Here is a 24061-nt window from a genome sequence, read left to right on the forward strand (position 1 = left end):
TGAACCTGAGTGGCTTAGACCTCGGAAATGCACACAACCCAGGGCCTGCCTCAGGTAGTTCCCTGGCAGAGCAACCTAGAGCCTGAGAAGTGTAGATTGGGAAAGCACATGAGCCATGAGCAGAGGCAAACCCAGTGTGGCCGAGATACTGTAAGCACTCCCCACACATGCCAGTGATATTTGTTTGCAGTGTCCCTCTGTCCCCACAGCAGTACTGAACAAGTGAGCCTAAATAAGTGACCACCTTCGCCCCCTTGTGTCTGGACAGAAATTAGACACTGAAGAGAACAGCAAATGGAAGAAGCTAAAATAAACAGAGGGAACTGCTTTGGAAGTGACAGGTGCAACAGATTAAAACCCTGTAGTTAGCAGCGACTACATTGGAAGGGGCCTATAGATCTTGAGAAGTATAAGCTGGATCAAGGAACTATCTGAAACTGAACTGACCCCACACTGCCCACAACAGCTCCAGAGAAATTCCTAGATATATTTTTACTATTATCATTATTTAAATATAAATATATATACATAAATATATATATACACACATACACATACACACACACACACACACACACATTATTTTTAAGTTCTCTATTACTCTGTCACGGTCTTTGTAGACCAGGACCTGGGGACTGGAGTCAATGAGAAGAGGTACACAGGCGACCCAAGTCTCGAGTGAAACAAGGGTGCTTTGTTCGCAGAAAAGCATGTTTATATATCTTCATACAAGGCAGCTTTAGGCAGTAAAAAAAAAAAAAAAAAAAAAAACTGAGCAAAAACACAGCCAAGCAAATAACCATCTTCGAAGGGCCAGAAAGCATTGCATGTCTGCATAACTGAGAAGATCACATTTCAGTGAAGTCACTGGAGGGAGTCACTGAAGGGACCAAGCAGGTCACCTTTTCTCAGGATCTCAGTCCCAGGAAATGCATGCAGCTCTGCTCATTCCTGCAGCAACTGATGAGGAATAGAGAATCCTTGAGAAATGGCACACAAAAGAAAAGAATAACATATTGGATTCCTTAAAGCTGAACGTCCCCTGAAATTACTCCTTTAATTTTCATTTTTATAACCTACTATTACCTTGCAAAAAAAAAGACCCTATTTTAAAGCAAATTTCATGTATATATTTCATAATTTTTGTGACTTTGTTTTGTTTTTCTAATATCATATTTTTCAGAGTCTAACCTCTACTCTAGATTTTTAATCTTTGCTTTTTGGTATTTGTTATTAATTTTGTACCTTTAAGAACCCAATCTTCAGTACCCATTTTTACTTGGGAGTGTGACTACTGGCTTGATTTTTCTCCCTCCTTTTTGACTCTGCTATGTCTCCACCAGGTCACCTCTATCTCCTCCCTCCCCCATATTTTCTCTACCCAACTCTGTGAATCTCTTTGTGTGTTCCAGACTGTGGAGACTACTTAGGGACCTGATTAGTGCCTGGATCTGTCTCTCTCCTTTTCATTCACCCTTTTTTCCTCCTGGTCACCTCTGTCTCTTTCCTCCCTCTTCTCTTCTCTTTGTAACTCCGTGAACCTCTCCAAGGGGTCCAGACTGTGGAGAGCACATAGGGAATTGATTATTGGCTAGCTTGCTCTCTCCCCTTTTGATTCCCCCTCTCCTACTCCTGGTCACAAGATCTATCTCCCTTCTCTGTCTTCTCTTCTTCATGTAACTCTGTGAACCTCTCCAAGTGTTCCTCACTGTGGAGGAGCGTTTCATCATTAACCTAGATGTTTTATCATTTGTGCTGTATAGATGGAGAAGACTTGAGGCTACTGTAAGAATAAGACTGAAAACCAGAGGCAGGAGGCTTAAGTCCAAAACCTGAGAATACCAGAGAACTCCTGACTCCTGGCAACATTAATCAATAAGAGCTCATCCAAAGGCCTCCATACCTACACTGAAACCAAGCACCACCCAAGAGCCAACAAGTTCCAGAGCAAGACAAGCCACACAAATTCTCCAGCAATGCAGGAACATAGCCCTGAACTTCAATATACAGCTGCCCAAAGTCACACCAAACCCACAGACATCCCAAAACTCACTGCTGGACCCTTCATTGCACTCCAGACAGAAGAAATCCAGCTCCACACACCAGAACACTAACACAAGCTTCCCTAACCAGGAAATCTTGACAAGCCAACCATCTAACCCCACCCACAGTGAGAAATCTCCACAATATAGAGGAACCACAAACTGCCAGAATACTGAAGGGCCACCCCAAACACAGCAATCTAAACAAGATGAAAAAGCAGAGAAATACTCAGAAGGTAAAGGAACATGATAAATGTCCATGAAACCAAACAAAAGAGGAGGAGATAGGGAGTCTACCTGAAAAAGAATTCAGAATAATAATAGTAAAAATGATCCAAAATCTTGAAAACAAAATGGAGTTACAGATAAATAGCCTGGAGCCAAGGATTGAGAAAATGCAAGACATGTTTAACAAGGACCTAGAAGAAATAAAAAAGAGTCAATCAATAATGAATAATGCAATAAATGAGATCAAAAACATTCTGGAGGGAACCAACAGTTGAATAGTGGAGGAAGAAGATAGGATAAGTGAGGTAGAAGGTAGAATGGTAGAAATAAATGAAGCAGAGAGGAAAAAAGAAAAAAAATAATTAAAAGAAATGAGGACAACCTCAGAGACCTCTGGGACAATGCTAAACACCCCAACATTCAAGTCAGAGGAACCCCAGAAGAAGAGGACAAAAAGAAAGGCCATGAGAAAATACTGAAGGTGATAATAGTTGAAAACTTCCCTAAAATGGGGAAGGAAATAGTCATCTAAGTCCAAGAAACCCACAGAGTCCCATACAGGATAAACCCAAGGTGAAACACCCCAAGACGCATATTAATCAAATTAACAAAGATCAAACACAAAGAACAAATATTAAAAGCAGCAAGGGAAAAACAACAAATAACACACAAGAGGATTCCCATAAGGATAACAGCTGATCTTTTGATAGAAACTCTTCAGGCCAGAAGGGAATGGCATGACATACTTAAAGTGATGAAAGAGAAAAACCTACAACCCAGATTAAGCTTTACAGATAAGCAAACGCTGAGAGAATTCAGCACCACCAAACCAGCTCTCCAACAAATGCTAAAGGATCTTCTCTAGACAGGAAACACAGAAAGAGTGTATAAACTCGAACCCAAAACAACAAAGTAAATGGCAACGGGATCATACTTATCAATAATTAACTTAAATGTAAGGGGGTTGAGTGCCCCAACCAAAAGACAAAGACTGGCTGAATGGATACAAAAACTAGACCCCTATATATGTTGTCTACAAAAGACCACTTCAAAACAGGGGACACATACAGACTGAAAGTGAAGGGCTGGAAAAAGTTATTTGACACAAATGGAGACCAAAAGATAGCAGGAGTAGCAATACTCGTATCTGATCAAATAGAGTTTAAAATAAAGCCTGTGAAAAGAGACAAAGAAGGAAACTACATAATGACCACTGAATCAATCAAAGAAGAAGAAATAACAATTATAAATATATATGCACCAACATAGGAGCACCACAATATGTAAGGCAAATGCTAACAAGTATGAAAGCTGAAATTAACAATAACACAATAATAGTGGGAGACTTTAATACCCCACTTACACCTATGGATAGATCATCTAAACAGAAAATTAACAAGGAAACACAAACTTTAAATGATACAATGGACCAATTAGACCTAAATGATATCTATAGGACATTTCACCCCAAAACAATGAATTTCATCTTTTTCTTCTCAAGTGCACATGGAACCTTCTCCAGGATAGATCACATCCTGGGTCATAAATCTAGCCTTGGTAAATTCAAACAAATTGAAATAATTCCAAACCTCTTTTCTAACCACAATGCAGTAAGATTAGACGTCAATTACAGGAGAAAAACTATTAAAAATGCCAACATATTGAGGCTGAAGAACACGGTTCTGAATAACCAAAAAATCACAGAAGAAATCAAAAAAGAAATCAAAATATGCATAGAAACGAAGGAAAATGAAAACCAAACAACCCAAAATCTATGGGACACTGTAAAAGCAGTGTTAAGGGGAAGGCTCATAGCAATACAGGCTTACCTCAAGAAACAAGAAAAAAGTCAAATAAATAACCTAACTCTACACCTAAAGCAACTAGAAAAGGAAGAAATGAAGAACCCTGGGGTTAGTAGAAGGAAATAAATCTTAAAAATTAGGGCAGAAAGAAATGCAAAAGAAACAAAAGAGACCATAATAAACAAAGCTAAAAGCTGTTTCTTTGAGAAGTAAAATTGACAAACCACTAGCCAGACTCATCAAGAAACAAAGGGAGAAAAACCAGATCAACAAACTTAGAAATGAAAATGGAGAAATCACAACAGATAACACAGAAATACAAATGATTATAAGAGACTACTATCAGCAACTATATGCCAATAAAATGGACAACTTGGAAAAAATGGACAAATTCTTAGAAAAGTATAACTTTCCAAAACTGAACCAGAAAGGAATAGAAAATCTTAACAGACCCATCACAAGCATGGAAATTGAAACTGTAATCAGAAATCTTCCAGCAAACAAAAGCCCAGGTCCAGACGGCTTCACAGATGAATTCTACCAAAAATTTAGAGAAGAGCTAACACCTATCCTACTGAAACTCTTCCAGAAAATTGCAGAGGGAAGTAAACTTCCAAACTCATTCTAGGAGGCCACCATCACCCTAATACCAAAATCAGACAAAGATGCCACACACACACACAGACACACAAAAGAACACTACAGGCCAATATCACTGATGATCATAGATGCAAGGATCCTTACCAAAATTCTAGCAAACATAATCCAACAACATATTAAAAAGATCATACATCATGACCAAGTGGGCTTTATCCCAGGGATGCAAGGATTTTTCAATATCCACAAATCAATCAATATAATACACCACATTAACAAATTGAAAGATAAAAACCATATGATTATCTCAACAGATGCAGAGAAAGCCTTTGACAAAATGCAACATCCATTTATGATAAAAACTCTCCAGAAAGCAGGAACAGAAGGAACATACCTCAACATAATAAAAACTATATATGACAAACTTACACCAAACATTATCCTCAGTGGTGAAAAATTGAAAGCATTTCCCCTCAAGTCAGGAATAAGAAAAGTGTGCCCACTCTCACCACTACTAATCAACATAGTTTTAGAAGTTTTGGCCACAGCAATCAGAGCAGAAAAAAGAAATAAAAGGAATCCAAATTGGAAGAGAAGAAGAAAACTTTCACTGTTTGCAGATGACATAGAAAACCCTAGAGATTCCACCAGAAAATTACTAGAGCTAATCAATGAATATAGTAAAGTTGCAGGATATCAAATTAACACACAGAAATGCCTTGCATTCCTGTACACGAACAACAAGAAAACATAAAGAGAAATTAAGAAAACAATTCCATTCACCATTGCAATGAAAAGAATAAAATACTTAGAATATACCTACCTAAAGAAACAAAAGACATATAGATAGATAGATAGATAGAAAATTATAAAACACTGGTGAAAGAAATCAAAGAGGACACAAATAGATGGAGAAATATACCATGTTCATGGATTGGAAGAATCAATAAAGTGAAAATGAGTATACGACCCAAAGCAATCTCTAGATTCAATGCAATCGCTATCAAGCTACTGACGGTATTTTTCACAGAACTAGAACAAATAATATTACAATTTGTATGGAAATACAAAAAATCTTCGAATAGCCAAAGCAATCTTGTGAAAGAAGAATGGAACTGGAGGAATCAACCTGCCTGACTTCAGGCTATACTACAAAGCTACAGGCATCAAGGCAGTATGGTATGGGCACAAAGACAGAAATATAAATCAATTGAACAAAATAGAAATCCCAGAGATAAATCCATGAACCTATGGACACCTTATCAATGATAAAGGAGGCAAGAATATACAATGGACAAAAGACAGTCTCTTTAACAAGTGGTGCTGGGAAAACCAGTCAACCACTTGTAAAAGAATGAAACAAGAACACTTTCTAACACCATACACAAAAATAAACTCAAAATGGATTAAAGATCTAAATATAAGACCAGAAACTATAAAACTCCTAGAGGAAAACATATCTCTCCGACATAGAGGAAAACATATCTCTCCGACATAAATCACAGCAGGGTCATCTATGACCCACCTCCCAGAGTAATGGAAATAAAAGCAAGAATAAACAAATGGGACCTAATTAAACTTAAAGGCTTTTTCACAACGAAGGAAACTATAAGGATGGTGAAGAGATAGCCTTCAGAATGGGAGAAAATAATATCAAATGAAGCAACTGACAAAGAATTAATCTCAAAAATATACAAGCAGCTCCTGCACCTCATTCCAGAAAAATAAACGACCCAATCAAAAAGTGGGCCAAAGAACTAAACAGACATTTCTCCAAAGAAAACATACAGATGGCTAACAAACACATGAAAAGATGCTCAACATCACTCATTATCAGGAAAATGCAAATCAAAACCACCATGAGGTACCATCTCACGTCGGTCAGAAGGGATGTTATCCAAAAGTCTACAAACAATAAATGCTGGAGAGAGTGTGGAGAAAAGGGAACCCTCTTCCACTGTTGGTGGGAATGCAAACTAGTACAGCCACTATAGAGAACAGTGTGGAGATTCCTTAAAAAACTGGAAATAGAACTGGCATACGACCCAGCAATCCCACTGCTGGGCATACACACTGAGAAAACCAGAAGTGAAAGAGACATGTGTACCCCAATGTTCATCACAGCACTGTTTATAATAGCCAGGACATGGAAGCAACCTAGATGTCCATCAGCAGATGATGGATAAGAAAGCCTGGTACATATACACAATGGAATATTACACAGCCATTAAAAAGAATACATTTAAATCAGTGCCAATGAGGTGAATGAAACTGGAGCCTATTATACAGAGTGAAGTAAGCCGGAAAGAAAACCACCAATACAGTATACTAACGCATATATATGGAATTTAGAAAGATGGTAATGATAACCCTATATATGAGACAGCAAAAGAGACACAGATATAAAGAACAGTCTTTTGGACTCTATGAGAGAAGGCAAGGGTGGGATGACTTGAGAGAATAGCACTGAAACATGTATATTATCATATGTGAGACAGATCGCCAGTCCAGGTTCGATGCATGAGACAGGGTGCTCAGGGCTGGTGCACTGGGATGACCCAGAGGGATGGGATGGGGAGGGAAGTGGGAGGGGAGTTCAGGATGGGGAACACATGTACATCCATGGCTGATTCATGTCCGTGTATGGGAAAACCACTACAATATTGTAAAGTAACTAGCCTCCAATAAAAATAATGTGGAATGTACATGTTGTTAGAGATATTTTTAAAAGAAAAATTATCTTCCACAGATAATTTTATAAACTCTGCTGGTAATTTTTCTTTCTTTATGATTTAATAATAACAAGTAGTCTACATAAGAAAAAAAGCATAAATCGTGATTTCATTCATTTAATGTATGTAATTACCCATTATTTGCTGACATTCAGAAAAAAGAAATCAGAATCTCTCCAGAGGAAAAAATATACTTCTACATTTCTTCTTTCAGACTATTGCAGCTGAAATTTTCTCATTTAATGAAGAGAGATTTAGAATCTCATTTATAAAATTATAAATTATAATTTTAGTAAAAAGAATAGATAAAATGCTTATGTATTTCCTCTTTATTTTCAGAAAGATCTAAAACATCCACCAAGGTTATAGCAAACAGTAAGATAAATTAAATAAGTGCATTAAGTATTTAGCATTGGACACGACTGGGCAACTGAACTGAAGTTAGAAACCATAAGAAACAGAAGGACCAGAAATTCTTAATTCACAATACATATCCAAAGGCCTAAAACACGGCTCATCTTGAATTGTCTCTAAACAAAAGTTTTGCTAGGATAAATAGAAGACATCACTTCATTAATTTCAAAGTGAGAATTTTTTTTTAAAGAGAAATCACTTCAAATGTAAATAAACTTCCAGAGGGAACTATATATATATATATATATATATATATATATATATATATATATATATATACATACACACACACACACACATACATACATACATACACATATACACACACACACAAATACACAAGTATAAACAAATCACATTGCTGTACACCTGAAACTTACACAGTATTTTAAACTGACTACACTTCAATTCAATGAAAAAACAAGAACCACCACCAACCTCGAAAACAACCACCAAAATAAAAGTGAACACATTTTTTTAAGTTCTTCATAAAAATCAGCTATATGTCTTTCAAAAGAGTATGAGCATTGTTTTTTTACAACCTCACTTTATCTTCTTAAGTTGAATTTGAAATAATTTCTTGCATATTTATAATATAGAGTTCCTGGTCTGACTGACCCCACTATTTCTGTTGTGTTTGTATAATATCTGTCTCATCTTCATCCTCATTCCATCTTATATTCATCTTGTCCTTCTTAAAGGAATTCTTCCCCTTCATCCTCCTCCCCAACTTCATATTCATCTAGTTGTTTTTCCTCAGTGCTTTGTAATTCTTTTCTTTCATAATGGCATACTTCTTATGCCAATATTTATAAATCTGAATCATGCATATGTATGACTTTTATTATCACGCCATTTCATATTGTGACTTTGAGGGCTTCTATTTCTGCGGTGGGATCTTTTTTTTCACCATAAGGATCAGGGGACTGGTATGTGAACAAATACAGGGAAAGAAGAGTTACAAACAGAACAACTTACCTTTGTATGACCAAGGCCTGCTACAGACTTGAGAAGTTTTGAAACAGGCTCAGGCGATGGGAAGGCAGGATGACAGATGCCCTCAAACCAGGGTGATGGTTTGGGAAATGTTTCAACCACATCTTCAACATTACTATCAGAATTACTGTCCTGAGAGAAAGTTGTACTCTCTGGTCTCAAAATGCCACATTTTGCTTCTAGTACAGTGAAAACAGGAGAGAGTACATGAGAACATGTGTCATTTCAAATCAAGGAATAACACCAGGAGGACAGTCTTCAAATAACTTACTGTTTCTCTTGGATTGCTGAGAAGCCTTCATTAGCCTCGTTAACTTTGATTTCAAGATATGCTGGAGAAGAAAATAAGAGCTTGAAGAATACAACAAGTGTTAACCTGAATAAAAGAATTATAACATCCCCCATTCCTCTATGATCTAACATAAAGAGCACAGGCTCTGGAGTCATTCAGATGTGGATTCAAATCCCAGTTCTGTCACTGACCTGCTCATGGGGAAAGGATTATGACAGATAACATGAGAAGCCCCAGATGTTCTTCTCCTTACCCCTAATTGACTGCTATACAAATACTAGGACACCCACTAGATTACTTTCTCTACCAAAATGTTCTAGAGTAATAATTTATCTCCGGTAGCTTCAGTCATGTCCAACTCTGTGCGACCCCATAGACGGCAGCCCACCAGGCCCCGCCATTCCTGGGATTCTCCAGGCAAGAACACTGGAGTGGGTTGCCATTTCCTTCTCCAATGCATGAAAGTGAATAGTGAAAGTGAAATTGCTCAGTCGTGTGCAACTCTTAGCGACTCCATGGACTGCAGCTTACCAGGCTCCTCCGTCCATGGAATTTTCCAGGCAAGAGTACTGGAGTGGGTTGCCATGCCTTCTCCGCCGGTAGTTTAGAGCACTATTGAAAAACTAAGACATTTAAATTAATTGCTATATTTTGAAATTTGCTTCCATGATTAATATATACATGGATTATCACTTGTGAAGGGAAATACGAAAGTTTAGGTTTTACAGAACCTTATTTAGATGGGCTAGAACCGCAAAGACGATAAGCCACTTCTGTCTGTCAAACAGCTAGAGACCAATGAAACAGGGAAAGAAATTCAGCTGCTTCCATGAAACAGGGAAAAAACAAGGTTAAACCCATAGGGCAATGATCATGAATGAAAGCCACACTCTAAATAGACAGCCATAAGCAAACATGTTCACAATAGAGACAGAGAGAGATGGACTGAAATAACAGACACTGAAGAAATGTGTTCTGCAAGGAAAAATTAGGTTAACAGTAAATATTAAAAAAAAAATTTTAAATGTAGAAGAGGAAGAAGAAAGGAAAAAGTGAGACATTCCTAGTCAAGAACAAACTTTACGGGAAAAAAAAAAAGTATAATAAGGTATGTGGAGAAACACATATATTTAGAATTTATATACGATAGATCAGTAACATATCAGTATTCTTAAGGATATACTATGAGCAAAGCCTCCGTTTCATATGATTTTATTAATATATTTTTATGCATCTACACTGTTCTTCAAATTTTATGAAAATATCAACATCAGTTCAGCTCAGTTCAGTTGCTCAGTTGTGTGCAACTCTCTGTGATCCCATGGACTGCAAGCACACCAGGCTTCCCTGTTCATTACCAACTCCCAGAGGTTTTACAAACTCTTGTCCATTGAGTTGGGGATGCCATCCAACCATCTCATCCTCTGTCATCCCCTTCTCCTCCAGCCTTCAAACTTTCCCAGAACCGGTATTTTCCAATGAGTCAGTTCTTCGCATCAGATGACCAAACTATTGGAGTTTCAGCTTCAGCATCAGTCCTTTCAATGAATATTAAGGACTGATTTCCTTTAGAATGGACTAATTGGATCTCCTTGCAGTCCAAGGGACTCTGAAGAGTCTTCTCCAATACCACAGTTCAAAAGCAGCAATTATTCGGTGCTCAGCCTGCTTTATAGTCCAACTCTCACATCCATACATGACTACTATAAAAACCATAGCTTAGACTAGACAGAACTATGTTTGCAAAGTAATGCCCCTGCTTTTCAATCTGCTGTCTAGGTTGGGCATAGCTTTTCTTCCAAGGAGCAAGCGTCTTTTAATTTCATGGCTGCAGTCACCATCTGCAGTGATTTTGGAGCCCCCCAAAAAAGATGTCTGTCACTGTTTCCATTGTTTCCCTATCTATTTGCCATGAAGTGATGGGACCAGATGCCATGATCTTAGTTTTCTGAATGTTTTGTTGTAAGTCAACTTTCTCACTCTCCTCTTTCACTTTCATCAAGAGGTTCTTTAGTTCTTCTTCAATTTCTGCCATCATAGTGGTGTCATCTGCGTATCTGAGGTTATTGATATTTCTTCTAGCTATCTTGATTCCATCTTGTGCTTCATCCAGCCTGGCATTTTGCATGATGTACTCTGCATATAAGTTAAATAAGCAGGGTGACAATGTATATCCTTGATGCACTCCTTTCCTGATTTGGAACCAGTTTATTGTTCCATATCCAGTTCTAACTGTTGCCTCTTGTCCTGTATACAGATTTCTCCAGAGGCAGGTCAGATGGTCTGGTATTCCCATCTCTGGTTCCTCTGCCTTTTCTAAATCCAGCTTGAACATCTGAAGTTCATGGTTCATGTACTCTTGAAGCCTGGCTTAGAAAATTTTGAACATTACTTTGCTAGCATGTGATATGTGTGCCATTATGTGGTAGTTTGAACATTTTTGGCATTGCCTTTCTTTGGGATTGGGAGGAAAACTGACCTTTTCCAGTCCTGTGGCCACTGATGAGTTTTCCACATTTGCTGACATATTGAGTGCAGCACTTTCACAGCATCATCTTTGAGGATTTGAAATAGCTCAACTGCAATTCCGTCACCTCCACTAGCTTTGGTCATAGTGATGCTTCTTAAGGCCTACTTGACTTCGCATTCCAGGATGTTTGGCTCTAGGTGAGTGATCACACCATCCTGGTTATCTGGCTCATAAAGATCTTTTTTGTAAAGTTCTGTGTATTCTTCCCACCTCATCTTAATATCTTCTGCTTCTCTTAGGCCCATACCATTCCATCCTTTATGGTGTCCATCTTTGCATGAAATGTTCCCATGGTATCTCTAATTTTCTTCAAGAGATCTCTAGTCTTTCCCCTTCTATTGTTTCCTCTATTTCTTTGCAGTCATCACTGAGAAAGGCTTTCTTATCTCTCTTTGCTATTCTTTGGAACTCTGCATTCAAATGGGTATATCTTTCCATTTCTCCTTTGCCTTTTGCTTCTCTTCTTTCGTCAGGTATTTGGAAGGCCTCCTCACAACCATTTTGCCTTTTTGCTTTTCTTTTTCTTGGGCATGGTCTTGATAACTGCCTCTTGTACAATGTCACGAATCTCCATCCATAGTTCTTCAGGCACTGTTTATCAGATCTAATCCCTTGAATCTATTTGTCACTTCCATGTCTAATCATAAGAGTAAATACTACATGAAACTAATTTCAGAGCAGGAAAACTAATTTCACAACAGAACACTTTACCTTGGTTTTAAAATCTAAGACTTCATCATTTGAGTAGGCCCTAAATCAATGCCAGGTTTGTTGGGAAACCTTTAAAGCAAAAACATACAATAAAAATGATTGACCTCATGTCCTTGAACAAAAGAAGAAAAAAATAAAAAAAAAAACAAGTGAAAGTTCGTCGATATATTAAATGAACTTTCTTGACATTAATAAAACTAATACAATTTTGTAAAGTTTAAAAATAAAATAAAATTTTAAAAAATGTGGCCTGTTTTAAAACAGCTTTTTTTTTTAAATTTTTTTAAAGATTTCTTGATGTGGACCTGGAGAAGGAAATGGCAACCCACTCCACTATTCTTGCCTGGAAACTTCCATGGACTGAGGAGCTTGGTAGGCTACAGTCCATGGGGCCGCAAAGTCGGACACAACTGAGCGACTTCTCTCTCTATCTCTGATGTGGACCACTTTTAAAGTCTTTACTGAGTTAGTTCCAATGGTGCTTCTATTTTATCTTTTGGCTGTCTGACCCTGAGTCATGTGAGATCTTAGCTTCTCTGACCGAGTATCGAACCCACACTGCCTACATTGGAAGATGTCTTACTAACCATCTTAACCACTGCACCCCCAGGTGCAGTTTTTCATTACCTATTTCTGAATCCATCTCTACCAACCTATGAAATATCTAGTTAACACTCATTCTTAGTTTCCATAACAGAGAGTGACAGCCAGTGTATCGGCAGAGCCTAAAAATAATTTTTCACTTAAAGTTCTAATTGCTGAACTGAAAATTCAATTGATGGATTGAAATAATTCTTGTTTGCCCAAACTGGAATAAACCTGATGACTTAAAACAAAGTGGAAGAATAGGCTTTTCCTTCTCCATTGTCTGTTCAAGGTTCAGAGATGAATCTGAGTCCATCCAAAATGGGAGTCTTGGTCCGTCAGCAGGGATACCACTTACTGAGATGGCACCACTTCTCTCCTTTACTCTAAGGGATTACAGGGAGTTTCCCCACAATGTTGAAAACTAAAATGTACAAAGAACTAATTTATATCTTTAACTTATATGCTACATAGGTACTTCTCAGTCTCTGCTGAGGGCCATGGGAGTGGACGTGGGAGCCAGGAAGGCCAATTGTCAAATCACAGGTCAGCTCATTTTAACCAGGGTCAATTCATTAACCTCCTGAAACCACAGTTGCCTAATTAAAAGTAGAACACAGCTACTTTGCAAAGCTGCTGTGATGACTCTATGAGGTCACAAATGTTAAGCACGTCTAACCCAGAGTAGAACACTCAATAACCATTAGTTTCTCTTCTCCATGTTCCCTTAGTTAAACATATAATTTAAAACATCCATAAAATCCTACTTCCTTTGAAGAGTCCTCTTCAGAACTCTCATCCACTATTAAAGAAAAAAACAAGATACATTTTAAATCAACAGAAGAAAAATACAGAGTATTAAAACCTCAAGACCGAGGCTTTGTTTAAAATTTTTCACTTCAAACCACACCTGGAGGCCACACTAGAGGAAGAGAACAGTGGTTGTACTATACTTGTAGGTTACTAATGCCTAAGAACCACTCCTTCCCTTTATAGTCATCAAATGCCAAACAAAACAACAAAGAAAAGAACTGCTGTTTACAATGACCATAATCCTAACCAAACTCCAGGAAACTGACAGAAAATGATACTATACCATTAATACAATAAGTACTATAAGCTGACAATAGCACGCTTAAACAGCATAGTATTTCTGGATTTCTATTGCCTGGAGCACTGAATAGAGACTATAGATGTTTTGCTGGGACATGATTACTTCTCTGGCTCTTCAGTTCACAATGAAAACGCCCTATCACAGGGAAGCTTGGTCAAAGGCACTGAACCTCACAGCAAGGTAAAACATCAGAAACAAAATTCTTCTCTTCCTGGCCCTCTTTCCAAAGGCAAGAGAAGTATGAAAGATGTAGTGATTCCAGGTTTAGAAAGGATAATCTCTTGAAAGGCAGGTGGGGGAGGGCAAACGAGTAAAGGGGCTCAATTCAGTGGTGAGAATGGGGACTAGACTTGTAGCGGTGAGCGAGAAGTAGGGTACACAGATGTTAAACTTTTTTAAAAAGCTCCATATATGTATATATATGAAACTTTTTAAAAAACTTTAAAATATTTTTTAAAAAGTTCAGCTTATGTGTGTATATATGTGTGTGTGTATATATATATATATATATATATATATATATATATATATATATATATATACTAACATGTTTAAAAAGAATCTGTTGAGACTATCTCCTTCCATTGCTCAGGAGTATCTGAACCACACAGATCAGGATGGCCCAAAGACTGTTGTGTACTAGTGAGGGATATCATTATATCAGTCCTTCCCATTATATGGCAAATGTTTATAGAAATCATGCTTTTTCAGCTTGGAAGGCATACATCATCACATCCTAAGCTGATGAACAAGGGGAGTTAGGGAAGGATGGAGGGAACCACGGACTCTGGTGCTATTGGACAACATTTTCCAGGGTCGTCATGATCTGATGCTGGAGGGATGACTCACATGCAGTGACTCCACGGGGAGAGAAGCACTGCAAGCTTGAGCAAGGAGGGCAGGGGCAGTGATTTTTAAACGTTTTCACCCTGTGACATCAGAACAATGCTTAGTACATAAAAGACACTTGAAATGTATCTGTTTAGTGAACAAATGAACAAATAAATAAGCATGTTTTCTTTGAAAATTTTCTTTAGAAAAATACAGAAATTAACCAGAGAAAAACTCTATTCTGAGCATATTGAAGACCAAGACACTGTCATCTCTGTATCTCCTCTGACTAGTGTAATAAACCAAACTACAGCTCTTTGATAGATGTTTTTGTGGTTCAGTCACCAAATCGTGTCTGATTCTTGTGATCCCATGGACTACAGCTCACCAGGCCCTTCTGTCCATGGGATTTCCCAGGCAAGAATATGGGAGTGGGTTGCCATTTTCTTCTCCAGGGGATCTTCCCGACACAGGGATCAAGCCATATCTCCTGCATTGGCAGGTGGATTCTTTACTACTGAGTCACCTGGGAAGCCCCCTTTGATTAGATAGAGGCCTACTCAGTTAAAGGTATCCTTGGATACCCTGTACAATGTGCTGGATGCCACATCCAGTGGACCTAATGCTGGTTTTGTTAATGCAAAGTATTTTTGTGCTTTTATTAGAACCTGCAGAGTCCCAAGTTGTTCTATTTGAATATCTATTATGATAATCTTTTAACTGATGGCAAGAGAACATCTTGTTCTTACAAAACTATACTCTCATGACAATTGTCCAACACACAAAAGAATATATCTGATCCTAATGAAGTCAACCTATCTCACTCTCTCTGGATCTGTAAGGAATGAAGTTGGTAATCTAGACCTGCTGGTACAATAGGCAAAATAACTGTTTCTCAACCAGGTATTGCTTTTCTGCCTTCTGTACAATCGGTAGGTATCTTTCAGAAATAATCTCTCACTACTATGCTGCACACTGCCTCAGCTTTGCAGTTATTGCTTATCATTTCTTATCCTACCAGGAAGGGGTTATTCAAGTTCCCAGTTTTAATGATGGTAACTATTTTAATGAGACTAATCACTACACAGTAAAAGTGAAAGTGAAAGTGAAGTTGCTCAGTCCTGTCTGACTCTTTGCTACCCCATGGACTGTAGCCTACCAGGCTCCTCTGTCCATGGGATTTTCCAGGCAATAGTACTGGAGTGGATTGCCATTTCCTTCTCCAGGGGATCTTCCCGACCCAGGGATCGAACCCAGGTCTCCTGCATTGTAGACAGATGCTTTACCATCTGAGCCATCACTCACTAAATGCAAACCATTTTTAAAAATGAAAGTTCACTTTCATAAGACATCCAATCTGCTGTACTATGACTATAGATGAAATATACATCATACTCACTTAATTTTTTTTTTTTTCTGATTTACACAAAGATCTAATATAGGACTTTAGGGGCCATATTAAAGAGATAGATTTCTTTTCAGACAATACTGTCTTTGATGTTAAATCACCTACAATTAACTTCTTAAAGAATTCTGAATACTAGAGTATAAAGAAATTAATTAAAAAATAAAATATACATGTAATTTACACTACTTTTTTCATAGTTCTTTCATTATTGAAACTTCCTCATTCCTACTTTATCTATGGTAGAATCACCGAGAGTAATTCGGTATCAGATGATGTACCTGGGTTGCTATTTTCAGGAGAAGTTTTAGATCTCTTTTCTTTATATTCAGAAATCAGTTGGCGAAAGCTATGTATTAAAAATGCGATAAATAATATTTTAACACTGATACGAAAAAACAACTGCCAAATTCTTAGATCGTTTTAGAGAACGTCAGAGATAATATCAAAACTTCAATTGTCATATACATTTCAAGTTTCTAAGTTCTACAAACTTTTATTTAGCATGTAGTAAAGGAGAAAGTAAAGGTATAAATTCACCCTGCTTATTTAACTTGTATGCAGAGTACATTATGAGAAATACTGGGGTGGATGAAGCACAAACTGGAAACAAGATTGCCGGGAGAAATATCAATAACCTTAGATATACAGATGACACGACCCTTATGGCAGAAAGTGAAGAAGAACTAAAAAGCCTCTTGATGAAAGTGAAAGAAGAGAGTGAACAAGTTGGCTTCAAGCTCAACATTCAGAAAACTAAGATCATGGCATCCAGTCCCATCACTTCATGGCAAATAGATGGGGAAACAGTGACTGACTTTGTGTTTTGGGGCTCCAAAATCACTGCAGATGGTGATTGCAGCCAAGAAATTAAAAGACGCTTACTCCTTGGAAAGGAAGTTAGACCAACTTAGCATATTAAAAATCAGAGACATTACTTTCTCAACATAGGTCCGTCTAGTCAAGGTTATGGTTTTTCCAGTAGTCATGTATGGATATGAGAGTTGGACTATACAGAAAGCTGAGCACAGAAGAATTGATGCTTCTGAACTGCAGTCTTGGAAAAGACTCTTGCGAGTACCTTGGACTGCAAGGAGATTCAACCAGTCCATCCTAAAGGAAATCAGTTCTGGCTGTTCAATGGAAGAACTGATGTTGAAGGTGAAACTCCAATATTTTGGCCACCTGATGCAAAGAGAAGACTAATTTGAAAAGACCCTGATGCTGGGAAAGATTGAAGGCAGGAGGAGAAGGGGACAACAGAGGATGAGATGGTTGGATGGCATCACCGACACAGTGGACATGATTTTGGGTAAACCCTGGGAGTTGGTGATGGACAGGGAGGCTTGGCGTGCTATGGTTCATGGGGTCCCAAAGAGTCGAACACGACTGAGCAACTGAACTGAAAGGAAAAAGAAAAGGAAGATGATATAGTCATGAACTCAGGGCAGTACAGCTCCAATAATTAACTAGATTTAACTTGGCATACAAAAAATCTCTCGAGCTTGTAAATCCTACCTCTATAACCAACTGCTCTTTGTTCCTGGAGGAGTTGTTTCTCTTCAGTTCAAAGTCTTCCTCTACACAACTGGGATATTACTACCTTATTTCAAAAGAGGATTAATAGGATGTAATGAGATAATATATGCCCAAAATGCTTGCAGAAACAGTCAAAGAGTGGAATAATTTCATCTCCAACTTTATTGCTGTAACTACTTTGGAATCCCAAGTAAATCCCAATGTGTGCTTTTTCATACGTTTATCATTCAAGTGTTGCATGAAACTTATTAATTCTGGTGATTAGCTGTTCTTTGTGGTTTGTAATTTAGGGAATCTCAGCTTTTAGATAATGTATACCTAAATTTATTTATAACATATGAATTCACTACATTAGAGAACATAATGATCCCCCATTATTGCAGCTAATTACACCAAGAGCAGAAAACTAATCACAATCAAGACCTGGCCTGGACCACTACTCTTCCTTATCTACCTACTCAAACTCTGAAGCAGCAGATCTTTCTGACAATGATGTTTAACCTCCATGTTCCTCTCCAATTCACTTGGAAGACATATCTCTACCCTTACAGTGGGTACTGGCGAGTTCTAGACAGGGCTTACCTCTCTGAATTCCAACATCTTACTTGAGATTTAGGGATTTCTGCTGAATGGGTTCCTTATGGGGCAGATTCTGAAAACATTTAAGGTGGAGGCAGACAGAAATCCATTGGAAGATTTTCATTATTACAGGAAAGAGATCCCATGAGGGGCCAAGCATAATTAGGGAATCTCAGGCAAGCTGGCACCCACTACTTTGGGAAGGATGACAGGGAACGTGTGACTTAAGAAAAGGTGCCCCTACAGGACAGAAAGCCGCCTTGAGGTCCAAGTCTAGATACAAAGGAGAAAGGGAAGTCTGCTCAATCCCTGCATGAGCACTTGACCCTATCTGACAGCCTAAAATGGTCCCCCCTGACATCTGATAGAAGAAAAGATAAATAAGAGCCTCAAGGGCACCTCATTGTGAAGATCTAGGCTTCCATGTGGGCTCCACATAAGGTGTCTGAGTGAGGGGGGAAGCTAGGTGGCCCAGCTGCCCGAACTGGGTGCTGCAGCTTTGTTTGCAGCAGTGACTGAGCGACAAGCATACATATGAGAACAAAGGAGCTCTCACTCTGAAGTTGACATGTGCATCACCTTAAAGGCTGGGGAACCTGGGCCCAGAGGGGCAGCCTGGGAGCAAAGGTCAATCATGAGCCCACTGCAGGATGGTTTTTTTTTTTTCTTTTAAAATGATTTTATTAAAGGTCTTTATAGAGCCACATCCAGACTCCAGATCCAGCTGCCAAGCAGACCCTGTCAAGACCAGCTGTAGCAGCAGTGCTGCAGCAGTAGAATCAATGCAAGGAACAGAATAATGACAAGGAACTATTTTCTCCCCTCCAAATGACTTGTGGAAGAGGACTGTTTCGTTGATCTTAGAGAATCCTCTGGGTTCTTGGAAAATTCAAGTGGAAGTGTATAGAGAGGCAAGCCCTCAAGGGAAAACAGGATTTGCTGCTGAAATAAACATTGCAAGACCCAAAGAACTAGTTAGAAATATCACAACTGTGACACTGTTCATAAGCCATACCAAGAGGTCACACTTGGAATGAAATAGCTAATGTCAAGCTTTCTAAGGATCAAGGTCTACATGTCCTGAGATAAAGCACCCCGAGCCCACAGCCAAGAGTATCTAATTGGCCTTTGCTTGGCTTTCGGCTCTTGAGGGGGAACATCTCACTACCATTCTCCAAACTGCCTGCACCAAACTGGAACTCTCACTGGTCATGTAGCAAGTAACAGTTAAAATTATTTTTGGCTGCAGTTTAGTGAGAACTGGCATTTTAATGTGAACAGTTACATATTAAAACCACTAATAACAGCATATTCTTCTGCAGTCCACCTAAAAACATCTTGAGAAAAGATGTCAGCACCTTGCTGAAGAAGAAGTCTGACGACATTTGTTGATTCATACTTGACAGCAAGCATGAGGGCTGTTCTAAAACAACAGAGAGATGACTTCAGCCTCAGGAAGTTGAGTTGACTTAAACAGTTAATTTGATATGCTTTACCAAGTGAACACCTTGCCCTTTCATGAAGAACTGATCATTTACAGGCTCAAGTGTGCATCTTTGCAAATTACCTCCAAGGCTAAAATAAAGGGTCAGAAAAGAAGCCTCCTGTCCCACTGGGATGCCAGGTAGCAGCACTTACTATTTCAAAAGTCCCTGTTGGGGACTTCCCTGGTGGGCCAGTGGATAAGACTCCAGGCTCGCAATGCAGGGGGCCTAGGTTCCATCCCTGGTCAGCGAACTTGATCCTATATGCTGCAGCTAAGAGTTCCCACAACTAGGACCCCATGTAGCCAAATAAATAAATGTTTTTTTAAAAATAATAATAAAGTCTTGATGGACAAGAAATGATGCTGAGGTCACTTATCTGAGGCAGATGACTACTGAAGGGATAAATTCCCTATTTCCTCCTTAGTCTGATATATTTGGCTTCAAAGTCAGCTAGAGGTTGGGCTAAGGAAAGGCTACTTGCAAGTTTAAATCAAAAATATTGATAATAATGGGAATAAAAATAGTCATGGTGGCAGTTAATGATGTAGACAAGCATGTACTAGGCACTAAAAATGAAATACTATATATAAAATCTTTCTTACACACAGGCACCTTTGAAAGATGCATTACTATTTGCCTTTTGTATCAGGAAACTTATTTGCTGATGATAACCCTAATCGGTAGGAAACCTAGGAATTGAACCTAGCCTGAATCTAAAGCCCACCATTTTCATCTGTATCATTCACCTCTGACTTGTCTTGGTTAAAGGAACTGTTTATCCAATAAAAGCTATCTTTCTTGCTTCTACCTGCATTAAAAATGCAAATATAAAAATGTACTAAAATGAGAAAGGATAAAAACTGATGAGCCCACAGGATCAGGTGACCGTGAGTAATAATCACCTTTTTGTGGCTGTTGTTATTTAGTCGCTATGTTGTATCTGACTCTTTTGTAACCTAGTAACATCAGCATTCTTCAATCAAAGTAATTTAAAACAAAGAGTTATCCAAAAGACAAAATCAAGTCTTTTAGGTTTACTATGCATCTTATAAAAATATATACATACAAAGTAGAGGTTAAAGAATTCTTTTAAAAGAATTAAGAAACTTGATACTGTCATGAGGTAAACTAAAAAGCAGAATCCATATTTCACAAAGCTAATAAAACTAATTTGAAATGCCTCAGCTATTACAAGATCAACCAACCAAACAAAAAGAGGTTGCACAGGACATCGGTCAATACTTTAAAGGAATATGATTCCTGCTGCTATATATTGTTCATGATTCTCAGTCAGAATAATTGATATTCTACCTAAGTAGATCACAAATGAATCCTCTTATTCATTTAATCTTGATATTATCATCCTAGAATAGCACTAAGGGTTTTAAAAAGAAAAAGAACAACGGTACCTTTTCATCTTATCAACCGCATGTATATTTGCTTCTTTCTTTACTAAAAACTCCACCATTTACCCTCTCCTTTCATGTATAGCAAGTAACAGTGGTGTCAGGTCATCCTGTAAAACAGGGAAAACCATTTCTAATGTACAGTTAACCTATTTCTAAACTGAAATTAAAATCGTGCAACCGATTTTCTGGACTTAAAAATAAAAGTCAGAAAGTAAATGAAAGAGAGCCCCCTCTTCATTGCCCTGTGCATCTTCTTTCTCTTTAATATGCTCCTCATCTGGGCCTTCCCTGGTTGTCCAGTGGCTAAGTGTCAAGCTCCCAATGCAGGGGGTGGGGGTATCATTTAGCTACTGTATCAAATGCATATTTTAGGGACAATGCTGAGGCAGAAATATATAATACTATCTGTAGCATGCATAACCTATCCAAGGATGACCATGAGTAAACTCAAAAGGTTTACAGACAGTCCAGTGGGAATATTATTCTCTACATGAACATGCAAAGAGAGAAACTTTTGTTTTTTGTTTTTTTTTTCAAAAAGTCAACTGTGGAAACCCTGTTTTACTGCTTTCTCAGAAATGTCTCCTGGAATTTAATCTTACTCATTCTCTCTTCCTTGCTTGCTCTTTCCACCACCCTTCCTTAAGTTAGACGTTCTGGCAGAGAGGTCAGCATTAGCTAGATGTTAACTGTATGCAGAATGAGCACCCTCCCCACCTTATCTTCAAAGACCCTTCTTGATGACTCTCATGTGATTAACTCCAGACCACCAGGAGGAATCTTCCAAAATCCTAGAGTTCTGGTGTCTGTCTTGCTTTACTGCTCTTAGTTAAAGATTGCAACATAAAATTACCAATACATACATGCTCAACATTTTCTCGGGGAGTTGCTCTTCCACCAGCTCTCCTGCACTGTATCTTATAATCTTGTGTGTTTGTGAAAGTTATTCAGTGCGAAACTGCCACAACCAACTTAAAAATTCTAATTTGAAAAATTTAATTCCATTCTTAAGAGATTTTTTAAAATATGAAATCAATTATAATTATACTGTCTTTAAAAACCTTCAAATATTTATTAAAATAAACTATCAAAAATTGGAAACTCAAATGCTTATGGATGGAAAGCTGATGACCTAAGTAAGTGAAAAAGCCAGGTGAGACCGGTAACCCCGAAAACACCCATCCCACACAGAAGGGGTGGCCTCTGCACTCAGACCAAACAGTAGGATGGGCTCAAGGGGGTCCAGATTTGGCCCTTGGAGAAGCCTGAACTTCCACATGAGCCTCCTAAATTTGAAATGTTGACTCAGTGTATGGAGGTAAACTAAACATATCCAAGGGCCATGTTTGGTTTATGGCCCACTTTTGGTTTTATGTTTGCTGTTTCCAAACAGGTGGGTATAAAGCAAATATTTGTATGTGAAACCTTTCCTTTCTTTAGTATCATATGTTTCACAAAAAAGTGGGTCCCAATATGTAATAAATATGGCTATTAAGACTCATCATTCAATTAAACATAAATTCTTTTAAAAAGACTCAAAATTCACAGTCAAGAATGTTTCCACTGCCTGTTGAAACTACAATCTATCTCTAGAATTCTAGATTGTTAATAAAATGGATCATGAACTTCTAAGCCTGCTGAAAATAAATGCTTACAATTCCCCTCTGTACTGTTACTAACTTCATGGGTTTTAAAGCTCTCATCTGCTTATGACAGGGATCAGCAATTTTAACAGACACCCTCCAAGTGTCTGTCCTGAAGCTGACACCAAAAAAGGCTCATGATTTACTATTACTGCAGTCAGGAAAACCCTGCTGGTAACAAACATCTGTTGACCTAATGACCTGGATGATAAGTGAAGGTGCAAAATCCTTAAAGGGTCAGACTCTACAGACAAAGTGACTTCTCCATGAGCAAATTGCTAAAGACTCTTGGAGTGTCACTGAATGATGAGTGGTTGGAAGGAAAAGGAGTTATTGTTCAAGCCCATAGATATTGCCAAAGATACTCCATTTAGTATCTCAAGCACAGGGGCAGAGAAAAAGTCAGACTAATATTGTTGGAAAGGAGGGAGCTGATAGAAGTAGCTAGCATTTATCAAACTCCAATGCTTCAGGAGACTACTTTCTTTTGTGAAGGGTGCATTTAGAAATTAAATGTATTCACTCCATAGTTATTCATCAAGGATTGGTTCAGAATCTCAAGGGAATAGTTCTAAATACACACGTCCAAGAGTTCCTCGATTTACTCTGTCAAAATCTACAGTGAACAGACTAGGCTTATACATTTTTAAAATAAGTTTTCCCAAATAATTGTGGTTCACCAGCAGAATATAGCTGAGAATTAGTGCAGCAACCACTTCAGTCTCATCTCTTACTCACACGGCCAATTCCTTCTCTTACATGATGGTTTGAATAAAAAAGAAAAGTGTAAGAGGCATCAAAACTGCAATTTTTAAAATTTTCCTGGGTAAACAGTGGTGGAACAGGGAATAGTAAACCCAAAAGGCAACCTGATCTCATTATTTATAAACCCCTTACTTCCTTCCCATCAAGACATTCTAGATGGGAGAGCAGAGTCTAGAGTCTTATCTAAGTGGATGGTTCTGCCAGAATAGGATAATATCAGGTAGTTATTTGTTCTTCTCTCTTAATTCTCACTTAATCACCACCTGTTCACTGTCAGTCTGTTTTGATCAGAGTCTTCTTAAAACTGGCACCTACGCAAGTTTACAATTCACTCACTCTTTTTCAAAATAACAACTA

At 38.1% G+C, this 24061-nt stretch overlaps 1 pseudogene; it reads right to left on the reverse strand.

Annotated features, from left to right (window-relative positions):
- Positions 1-24061, reverse strand: part of LOC129653543 (ankyrin repeat domain-containing protein 26-like) — a 77480-nt pseudogene that overhangs the window by 45371 nt on the left and 8048 nt on the right.

This window comes from Bubalus kerabau, chromosome 1, assembly GCF_029407905.1.
Source record: "Bubalus kerabau isolate K-KA32 ecotype Philippines breed swamp buffalo chromosome 1, PCC_UOA_SB_1v2, whole genome shotgun sequence".
Classification (NCBI taxonomy): domain Eukaryota; kingdom Metazoa; phylum Chordata; class Mammalia; order Artiodactyla; family Bovidae; genus Bubalus; species Bubalus kerabau.